General features: G+C 38.1%; 1 non-coding gene across 1 annotated transcript; it reads right to left on the bottom strand.

Moving 5' to 3' along the window:
* Positions 1 to 1454: 1454 nt before the first annotated feature.
* Positions 1455 to 1584, bottom strand: LOC122469878. The gene has a single exon (XR_006293758.1). It is a non-coding gene; the product is annotated as a small nucleolar RNA SNORA33 (small nucleolar RNA).
* Positions 1585 to 10545: the final 8961 nt, after the last annotated feature.

Here is a 10545-nt window from a genome sequence, read left to right as displayed (position 1 = left end):
ATTTTCCTGCCAGTGCTATACTGTTTTGATGACTACAGCTTTGTAGTATAACTTGAAATCTGGAATTGTGATGCCTCCAGCTATGTTTTTCTTTTTCAAGGTTGCCTTGGCTATTTGAGGTCTTTTGTGGTTCCATATACATTTTAGGGTTGTTTGTTCCAGTACTGTGAAAAATGCTGTTGGTATTTTGGTAGAGATTGCATTTAATCTGTACATTGCTTTGGGTAGTATAGACATTTTTACAGTATTTGTTCTTCCAATCCATGAGCATGGGATGCCTTTCTGTTTCTTTGTGTCATCTTCAATTTCTTTCCTCAATGTTTTATAGTTTTCAGAGTACAGGTCTTTTACCTCTTTGGTTAAGTTTATTCCTAGGGGCTCTACTAGTGCTTTATTATTTTTGGTGCAATTGTAAACGGGATTGTTTTCCTAATTTCTCTTCATCAGACATGGACTTTAAAGTGACCATCATCAACGTGCTTAAGGCAACAGGAAAAAGATCAAGAAAATGCATAAAAAGGTGGAGAATTTCAAAAGAGAACTGGAATCCATTAAAAATAATCCAACAGGAATTCTAGAGCCGAAAAAGACAGTATCTGAAATAAAAGGACTCACTAGAAAGATTTAGCAAAAGATTAGACAAAGTGGAAGACAGATTTATTGGGTGATGATGGCATCTACTTCCAGCCTCTCACTTTCAACCTTTCTGTGCCCTTCAGCCATTCCTCTGTGTGGAGTGTCCACCTGGTCAACAGCACACCGTGGGTCTTGGTTTTTACCAAGCCTGACATTTTTGTCTTTTAATTGGAGTGTTTATTCCATTACATTTGATAAAAGGAACTTATGGTTAGCTTTAAGTCTGCCATCCTCCCATGTTTTCTATATGTTCCATTCTGTTTCTTTTTCCTTAACCGACCTTTCCTACTTTATTTGAGAATAATCAAGTATTAGTACATTTGACCTGTTAGATCTTTAGGTAGGCATTTTTGTATCACTTTAATGGTTTTATAGGCTAGAGATTTCAATAAGCATTTCTGATTTGCTACAGTCTCCCTTAAATTCACACTTTTATCACTTCCCAGACAGTGCAAGAATGTTAGAAAGGCTTTGCTACAATTTTCCCCTTCTGCCCTGTATGCTGACGTTTTCACTTATTTTTACTTCTCTTTTATAAGTTTTAAACGGTTAACATATATTCATAAAAATAATGTAAATATATATTTAACCACTTACTCCTCATATTCCTCATTCTTTCCCATAATTCTGTGCCTCCCTCTGGGACTATTTCCACTTGTTCTAAAAAAGCTTGCTTAGTATTTCTTGTATACTAAGCTAGTAAGCTGGTGACAAAATCACTTCGCTTTTGTTTGTCTGAAAATTTTGTTCATTTCACCTTCATCTTTTTCTTTCTTTTTTTTTTAAAATAATTTTTATTTATTTTTAATCATTTATTTTTTTCTTGTCATTTCCAGGGATCTTAATGACTTCAGTGTCTTTAAGGCTCGTAACATGGCATTACTTTTGCCAGCGTTTTTAAAATTTCTGCAGAAACACATTCAGGTAAAAAGATTCATTGGCCGGCTTAAGAATTTTATATGTTGAAACAACTATAGATTTATTGGAGGTTGCGAAGATAGCACACAGAAGTCTCATATGCTCTTCCTTCAATGTTTCCAGTAGTTGCATCTTGTATAATTATGGTGCCTATCGCAAGCAGAGAACGGACATCGGTATGATGTGTATGCGCAGTTGTATACCATCTTGTTACACGTGTAGATTCACACAATCGTCTCTGAAGTTGAGGCACAGAACCATTCCATCACCACAAAGATCTGTTGGTGTCCACATTTTGCCACCTTGAGTGAAATATAGAAAACTTCCTTCCTTTCGGTCCCTTTGCCTCCCCTGTTTCTAATAGAATTATCTTAAGGATTTCCTCTACACACATTGAAATCTATACCTGGCAGTGTTACACCTTTTGGTTTGGCCATCAAACATAATTTAGAAAACTCAAGAGAGAAGAAAACTCTATTGCATTTACTCACTATTTGCTCCTGATGCCGTTCCTTTTTCCTTTCTGATCTTCCAAGATTCCTTTTTTTTTTTTTTATCATTTCCCTTCTGTTTCAAGAACTTCCTTTGGCCAGTCTTTTAAGATCTGCTGGTATAAAATTCTCTTAGCTTTCCTTCACCTTAGAGTATTTTACTTCCCATTCCTTCTGGAAGGAATTTTGCCTGATACAGAATTCAGAGCTAACAGTTCTTTGCTTTTAGCGCTTGAAAAAACGGGTCACTTCCTTCCAGCCTCCCTGGTTTCTGAAGAGAAATCCACTGTCACTCAAGCTGGCTTCCTCCCATAGGTTACATGTCATTTCTCACTGCTTCAAGATTTTTCCTTGGTTTTAGTTTTCTGAAGTTTGATCAGGATGTGTTGTGGTGTGGGTTTCTTTGGGTTTATCAGGGTGGGTGTTGGCTCAACTTCTTGAATGGGTAGGTTTATGTCTTTTGCCAAATTTGGGATGCCTTCAGCCATATTTCTTTGAATGGTTTTCTGGCTCTGTACTCTTTGCTCTTTCTTCGGGGACTCCAATGACATGAATGTTAGACCTTTTGTTATCATCCCACAGGTCCCCGAGGGTCTTTCATTCTTTGGCGTTCTATTTTTTCTCTGTTCAGATTTGTTGCTTTCGGTTTTTCTACCTCCACGTTCACTGATTCTTTCCTCTGTCCTATCCATTTTTCTGTTGACTCCATACAATGAGATTTTAATTTGGGTTAATATATCTTTTAGTCCCCAAATTGCCATTTGGATCTTCTTTCTATTTTCTGTTTCTTTGCTGAAACTTTCTATACTTTTATTTGTTTCAAGTGTGTTTGTAATTGCTCATTATGATGAGCTGCTTTAAAATCCCTTCTGGATAATTCCAACACTAGTATCATCATCTCCTTCTTAGCGTCTATTAATTGTTTTCTCACTCACTTGATGTGCTCCTGGTTCTAGGATAATTCTGGCTTTTCTATTAGATCCTGAATATCTTGGAAATTATGTCTGAAACTGTGGATATTGTCTCACACATCCCATTGCTGTATTCTCATTTTTTTTCTCTTCCAGTTTTTTGGGGTTCATTTTGGTCAATTCCTATGGACTTGTCTTGAAGTCCACTAATCCTTTTTTTTTACACTGTGTCAGATAATGAACTTTTAAATTCTTGATTGCCATCTCATTCTTTTCTAGAGACTCCATTTATCTGTTGAAATTCCCCATCTTTTAATACATGTTGGCTATCTTCTGCTCTAATCTGATTTTTAAATATTTATAATAGTTATCTTAAAGCTTTTGACTGCTAAATTCAGCATCAGGGTCATCTATTGGTCTGTTTCCTGTGACGGTTTTTTTCCCCCTGATTTGGGGGTCACATTTTCCTGCTTCTTTGCATGTCTTGTAAATAGTGACGGTATGCTGAGCATTTTCTTAAAAAAAAAAAGGCTGAAATAAATATTAATTTTCCCCCAGAGACAGTGTGCCCTTTTCCCTTTTACACAGGTAGAATTAGGAGTTTGGTCAGGTCTGGGTTACTGGTCTAGTTAGTTTGAGTTCACCTCCGGTTCTGAATATTTTGAGGGTATGGTCTGTTCTGTTTGCATAAGAGATTTCTTCCTCCAGCAGGACACTGGTACGTAAACACCACAAGATTATTTTTTATCTCTGTGATTCACTCTGGATTTTCTCTGACTTTCTCTTTTGCTCTTAATACCACCTATTGAATTTTTAATTTTAATATTTTTCATTTTTAGAACTTCCATTAGACTCTTTTAAAAGTATAAATCCCAGGTCCTCAGTGAATTTCCCTCTTTCCTTGCACATATGAATCAGAGTTATTTTAAAATTCTTTCATTGCTAGCCTCAAATGTCTGAATCATCTGTGATTCAAAACTTCACAAAAATCATTTATGATTCAAAACCTATTGTTATTATTATTATAGCTTTGGTCTCTTTTGTCATTTGGTGTCTTCACCAAAATGAAACTTTTGGTTTTCAGTCATTTGGTCCTTTATTTTAAAAATAAATTTTTAAAAAATGTTTATTTTTGAGAGTGAGAGAGAGAGAGAGAGAGTGCGAGTGAGGGAGGGGCAGAGAGAGAGGGAGACACAGAATCGGAAGCGGGCTCCAGGCTCTGAGCTGTCAGCACAGAGCCTGATGCGGGGCTCAGACTCTAGAACCACGAGATCATGACCTGAGCTGAAGTCATATGCTTAACTGACTGAACCACCCAGGCATCTCGATCCTTTTTTTTTTTTTTTTTTTAAATGCGTTACAATTTTTGTTTGGATGCCAGATGTTGTAGATATAAAGGTGAAGAGACTCTACATTATGTTATTTTCCTCCAAAGAGGCTTTTTCTTCCTGCATGCAGTCTACCAGATCTCCTTGACCTTGCTGAGCGTTGGTCTTGAGTTCTATTAGGGTTGGCTTATTCTAATTTCCCCTCACTCCTAGGATAATCTGTACTCCTTGATGTGATCCTTAGTCCCAGAGCATTTCCCTAGCTTCTAAGATGTGGCCCTTTTGCAGTCTCATCTGAAAGCCCTGGGGCTCTCCCAAAGACCCTCAGTCCTGCGGGGCATGAACTCCAACATCTGCCTCTATCGTTCTGCACTGGCTGGTGTGTCCCCCCCTTAGCTCCTTAGTCTACCAATTTGTTTGCATGGAGTCTTAGGGTCTCACCCTGAGCAATCCCAACTCGAGACGGTGACTTGAGAGGCATTCGTGCAGAGAATTTCACCATCTCACGATTCTACCCCTCAAGTCCCAGCTGATTTGGCAGCTCTGAATCCACTCTGTCTCCCCAATCCCCTAGGTCTTCGGCTTTCTGGCTGGATTTGGTGTCCTTGCATTGGGAAGTGGAAAATGCCCCTATGGAAAAAGTGGGGATGATTGTGCAATTCCTACCACGCACTTCTCTCCTCTCGCAGGGCGTATCCTTTCAAGTTCTGTCCGCCTTGGCTGTTCTCCAGTGCCCTCCCAAGGTTTTTTCATCTATTTTTCAGTTGTCAGCAAGGGGCTTAGCTCTCCAAGGCATTTCCTATGGCCGGAGCTGGAATCCTCCTTTTAAAATTTCATTTTTTTAAATTCAATGCTTTATGCTCATTGATGATAAAATTCCACCCAAGTTGTCTGATGGGAGCTTCCTCAGGCCAATTCTTATAAAATTTCGACATGTCTCCATGAGTTTTGAATGCTTCCTTACTTTCTGGCACCAATAATTTTGACTTTTCTTGCCCCAGGCCTGTTACCAACTTCTAGGTCAATTCAGCGGAGAGAGCTAACAAGTAAATATTTAAGAATTAGCTCATATTGATAGTTCTAATTTCATTCCAACATCTTGGGGTTCTTCCAGTCCTCCCCACCTCATTTGTGCACCCTCCTTCCTGTACAAAGAACCTTGGTTTTTAATAACATCCATGTTTACTTTTTTGCTCAACCCTACGCAGAAAATAGTTTAAGAATTGCAATGTCCAAATCCACTGGCAACAATGGACTTCTCACTAAAAGTTCAGACTTTCTTTTTCAAAGCTCAGAATTTTTCTTTTTAATTTTTAATTTTTTAAAATTTACATCCCAATTAGTTAGCATATAGTGCAACAATGATTTCAGGAGTAGATTCCTTAGTGCCCCTTACCCATTTAGCCCATCCCCCTCCCATAACCCCTCCCGAAACCCTCAGTTTGTTCTCCATATTTATGAGTCTCTTCTGTTTTGTCCCCCTCCCTGTTTTTATATTATTTTTATTTCCCTTCCCTTATGTTCATCTGTTTTGTCTCTTAAAGTCCTCATATGAGTGAAGTCATATAATTTTTGTCTTTCTTCGACTAATTTCACTTAGCATAATACCCTCCAGTTCCATCCGTGTAGTTGCAAATGGCAAGATGTCATTCTTTTTGATGGCCGAGTGATACTCCGTTGTATATATAAACCACATTTTCTTTATCCATTCATCCATAGATGGACATTTGGGCTCTTTCCATACTTTGGCTATTGTCGATAGAGCTGCTATAAACATGGGGGTGCATATGTCCCTTCGAATCAGCACACCTGTATCCCTTGGATAAATGCCTAGTAGTGCAATTGCTGGGTTGTAGGGTAGTTCTATTTTTAGTTTTTTGAGGAACCTCCATACTGTTTTCCAGAGTGGCTACACCAGCTGGCATTCCCACCAGCGGTGCAAAAGAGATCCTCTTTCTCTGCATCCTCACCAACATCTGTTGTTGCCTGAGTTGTTCATGTGAGCCATTCTGACAGGTGTGAGGTGGTGTCTCATTGTGGTTTTGACTTGTATTTCTCTGATGATGAGTGATGTTGAGCATTTTTTCATGTGTCGGTTGGCCATCTGGATGTCTTCTTTGGAGAAGTGTCTATTTATGTCTTCTGCCCATTTCTTCACTGGATTATTTGTTTTTTGGGTGTTGAGTTTGATAAGTTCTTTATAGATTTTGGATACTAACCCTTTATCTTATATGTTATTTGCAAATCTCTTCTCCCATTTGTCAGTTGCCTTTTAGTTTTGCTGATTGTTCCCTTTGCTGTGCAGAAGCTTTTTATTTTGATGAGGTCCCAGTAGTTCATTTTTGCTTTTGTTTCCCTTGCCTCTGGAGACGTGTTGAGTAAGAAGTTGCTGCAGCCAAGATCAAAGAGGTTTTTGCCTGCTTTCTCCTTGAGGATTTTGATGGCTTCCTGTCTTGTGTTTAGGTCTTTCATCCATTTTGAGTTTATTTTTGTGTCTGGTGTAAGAAAGTGGTCAGGTTTATTCTTCTGCATGTCGCTGTCCAGTTTTCCCAGCACCACTTGCTGAGGAGACTGTCTTTATTCCATTGGATATTCCTGCTTTGTCAAAGTTTAGTTGGCTATATGTTTGTGGGTCCATTTCTGGGTTCTCTATTCTGTTCCATTGATCTGAGTGTCTGTTCTTGTGCCAGTACCATACTGTCTTGATGATGACAGCTTTGTAGTATAGCTTGAAGTCTGGGATTGTCATGCCTCCTGCTTTGGTTTTCTTTTTCAAGATTGCTTTGGCTATTCAGGGTCTTTTCTTGTTCCATACAAATTTTAGGATTATTTGTTCTAGCTCTGTGAAGAATGCTCATCTTATTTTGATAGGGATTGCATTGAATATGTAGAGTGCTTTGGGTAGTATCGACATTTTAACAATACTTGTTCTTCCTATACAGGAGCATGAAATATTTTTCCATTTTTTTGTGTCTTCTTCAATATCTTTTGGGGCGCCTGGGTGGCGCAGTCGGTTAAGCGTCCGACGTCAGCCAGGTCACGATCTCACAGTCCGTGAGTTCGAGCCCCGCGTCGGGCTCTGGGCTGATGGCTCAGAGCCTGGAGCCTGTTTCCGATTCTGTGTCTCCCTCTCTCTCTGCCCCTCCGCCGTTCATGCTCTGTCTCTCTCTGTCCCAAAAATAAATAAATGTTGAAAACAAACAAACAAACAAACAATATCTTTTATAAGCTTCCTATAGTTTTCAGCATATAGATTTTTCACCTCTTTGGTGAGATTTATTCCTAGGTATTTTATGGTTTTTGGTGCAACTGTAAATGGGATTGATTCCATGATTTCTCTTTCTGCTGCTTCATTGTTGGTATATAGGAATGCAACCAATTTCTGTGTATTGATTTTATATCCTGCAACTTTGCTGAATTCATGAATCAATTCTAGCAGGTTTTTGGTGGAATCTTTTGGGTTTTCCATAGAGAGTATCATTTCATCTGTGAAGAGTGAAAGTTTGACCTGCTCCTGGCTGATTTGGATGCCTTTTATTTCTTTGTGTTGTCTGAATGCAGAGGTTAAGACTTCCAATACTATGTTGAATAATAGTGGTGAGAGTGGACATCCCTGTCTTCTTCCTGACCTTAGGGGGAAAGCTGTCAGTTTTTCCCCATTGAGGATGATATTAGCATTGGGTCATTCATATATGGCTTTTATGATCTCAAGGTATGCTCCTATCCCTACTTTCTTGAGGGTTTTTATCAAGAAAGGATGCTGTATTTTGTCAAATGCTTTCTCTGCATCTGTGGAGAGGACCATATGGTTCTTGTCCTTTCTTTTATTGATGTGATGAATCACGTTAATTGTTTTGTGGATATTGAACCAGCTCTGCATCCCAGGTATAAACCCCACTTGGTTGTGGTGAATAATTTTTTAAATGTATTGTTGGAGCCGGTTGGCTAATATCTTGTTGAGTATTTTTGCATCCATGTTCATCAGGGAAATTGGTCTATAGTTCTCCTTTTTAGTGGGGTCTCTGTCTGGTTTTGGAATCAAGGTAATGCTGGCTTCATAGAAAGAGTTTGGAAGTTTTCCTTCCATTTCTATTTTTTGGAACAGCTTCAAGAGAATAGGTGTTAACTCTTCTTTAAACGTTTGGTAGAATTCCCCTGGAAAGCCATCTGGCCATGAACTCATGTTTTTTGGGAGATTTTTGATTACTAATTCGATTTTCTTACTGGTCATGGGTCTGTTCAAATTTTCTATTTCTTCCTGTTTCAGTTTTGGTACTGTATATGTTTCTAGGAATTTTTCCATTTCTTCCCAATTGCCCATTTTATTGGCATATAATTGCTCATAATATTCTCTTATTATTGTTTTTATTTCTGCTGTGTTGGTTGTGATCTCTCCTCTTTCATTCTTGATTTTATTTATTTGGGTCCTTTCCTTTTTCTTTTTGATCAAACTGGTTAGTGGTTTATCAATTTTGTTAATTCTTTCAAAGAACCAGCTTCTGGTTTCATTGATCTGTTCTACTGGGTTTTTTTTGTTTGTTTCGATAGCATTGATTTCTGCTCCAATCTTTATTATTTCCTGTCTTCTGCTGGTTTTGGCTTTTATTTGCTGTTTTTTTTTTTCCATCTCCTTAAGGCGTAAGGTTAGGTTGTGTATCTGAGATCTTTCTTCCTTCTTTAGGAAGGCCTGGATTGCTATATACTTTCCTCTTATGACCGCATTTGTTGCGTCCCAGAGGTTTTGGGCTGTAGTGTGATTTTCACTGACTTCCATATACTTTTTAATTTCCTCTTTAACTTCTTGGTTAGCCCATTCATTCTTTAGTAGGATGTTCTTTAGTCTCCAAGTATTTGTTACCTTTCCAAATTTTTTCTTGTGGTTGATTTCGGGTTTCATAGCATTGTGGTATGAAAATATGCACGGTATGATCTCGATCATTTTGTACTTACTTAGCGCTGATTTGTGTCCCAGTACATGGTCTATTCTGGAGAACGTTCCATGTGCACTGGAGAAGAACGTATAGTCCGCTGCTTTAGGATGAAATGTTCTGAATATATCTGTTAAGTCCATCTGGTCCAGTGTGTCATTCAAAGCCATTGTTTCCTTGTTGATTTTTTGATTAGATGATCTGTCCATTGCTATGAGTGGGGTGTTGAAGTCTCCCACTGTTATGGTATTACTATCGATGAGTTTCTTTATGTTTGTGATTAAATGATTTATATATTTGGGTGCTCACACATTTGGTGCATAAATGTTTACAACTGCTAGGTCTTCTTGGTGGATAGACCCCTTGATTATGATATAATGCCCTTCTGCATCTCTTGATACAGTCTTTATTTTAAAGTCTAGATTGTCTGATATAAGTATGGCTACTCTGGCTTTCTTTTGTTGACCATTAGCATGATAGATGGTTCTCCATCCCCTTATTTTCAATCTGTAGGTGTCTTTAAGTCTAAAGTGGGTCTCTTGTAAACAGCATATAGATGGGTCTTGTTTTCTTATCCATTCTGTTATCCTATGTCTTTTGGTTGGAGCATTGAGTCCATTGACATTTAGAGTGAGTACTGAAAGATATGAATTTATTGCCATTATGATGCTTGTAGAGTTGGAGTTTCTGGTGGTGTTCTATGGTCCTTTCTAATCTTTGTTGCTTTTGGCATATATATATATATATATATATATATATATACATACATATATATATATATGTATGTATATATATATATGTGTATATATATATATATATATATATATATATATATATATTTTTTCATCTTTTCTCCCCTCTAAGAGTCCCCCTTAAAATTTCTTGCAGGGCTGGTTTAGTGGTCACAAACTCCTTTAATTTTTGTTTGTCTGGGAAACTTTTTATCTCTCCTATTTTGAATGAAAGCCTTGTTGGATAAAGAATTCTTGGCTGCATATTTTTATGATTCAGCACATTGAATATATCCTGCCACTCCTTTCTGGCCTGCCAAGTTTCTGTGGATAGGTCTGCTGCGAACCTGATCTGTCTCCCCTCGTAGGGTAGGTTAGGGACTTTTTTTCCCTTGCTGCTTTATGATTCTCTCCTTGCCTGAGTATTTTGTGAATTTGACTATGATATGCCTTGTTGATGGTCGGTTTTTGCTGAATCTAATGGGGGTCCTCTGTGCTTCCTGGATTTTGATGTCTGTGTCTTTCCCCAGGTTAGGAAAGTTTTTTGCTATGATTTACTCACATAACCTTTCTACCCCTATTTCTCTCTCTTCCTCTTCTGG

This window comes from Prionailurus bengalensis, chromosome B3 (genome assembly GCF_016509475.1).
Source record: "Prionailurus bengalensis isolate Pbe53 chromosome B3, Fcat_Pben_1.1_paternal_pri, whole genome shotgun sequence".
Classification (NCBI taxonomy): Eukaryota; Metazoa; Chordata; class Mammalia; order Carnivora; family Felidae; genus Prionailurus; species Prionailurus bengalensis.
Note: the sequence above shows the minus strand (reverse complement) of the source record. Positions and strands in the feature narration are given on the sequence as shown.